This window comes from Cryptotermes secundus, unplaced genomic scaffold (assembly GCF_002891405.2).
Source record: "Cryptotermes secundus unplaced genomic scaffold, Csec_1.0 scaffold305, whole genome shotgun sequence".
Lineage (NCBI taxonomy): Eukaryota > Metazoa > Arthropoda > Insecta > Blattodea > Kalotermitidae > Cryptotermes > Cryptotermes secundus.
In genome coordinates, this window is record NW_019734353.1 from 1 (window position 1) to 639 (window position 639).

The window sequence follows — 639 nt, forward strand, 5'->3', positions numbered from 1 at the left end:
ACAGTCAAGAGAAGAAAATCTAAAAGTTATTGAGCGTATAAGACCCAGCAGCTTTATACATTCAGAATACAAAAAATCAACATGATTTTGAAAATATAATTTAGAATCAAAGAAAACACCTAGGTCCTTAATGCAACTGGTGCGTGTAACAGCAGTACGACAAAGCTGATACCCATAGAGCAGGACATTAGTCTTCCTTGAGTATGACATAACACGTGTTTTGTTCATATTAATACTCATGGAGTTGGCAGAGCACCAGTCACTGGCGTGATGAATGTCATTTTGAAGTAAGAGGCAATCCTGCGGAGTGTCTATGGTGCAAAAAATTTTGAGATCATCAGCAAAGATTAGAAAATGGGAACGTCTTATCGAATTACAGAGGTCAGTAATGAATACATTAAAAAGAAGGGGCCCCAGGACAGAGCCTTGCGGCACCCCGGAAGTTACTCTAAGAGGCCGGGAGAGAGCATCAGACACACGGACCCGAGATCTCCTATTAGCTAGGTAACTGCCAAGCCAGTTAAGGTATCCATCAGAAAATCCAAGGGAGCTGAGCTTATGCATGAGCAAAGTATGGGGCACGAGGTCAAAGGCACTAGAAAAATCAAAATAGACAGCATCAGCCTGACGCTGACTGCA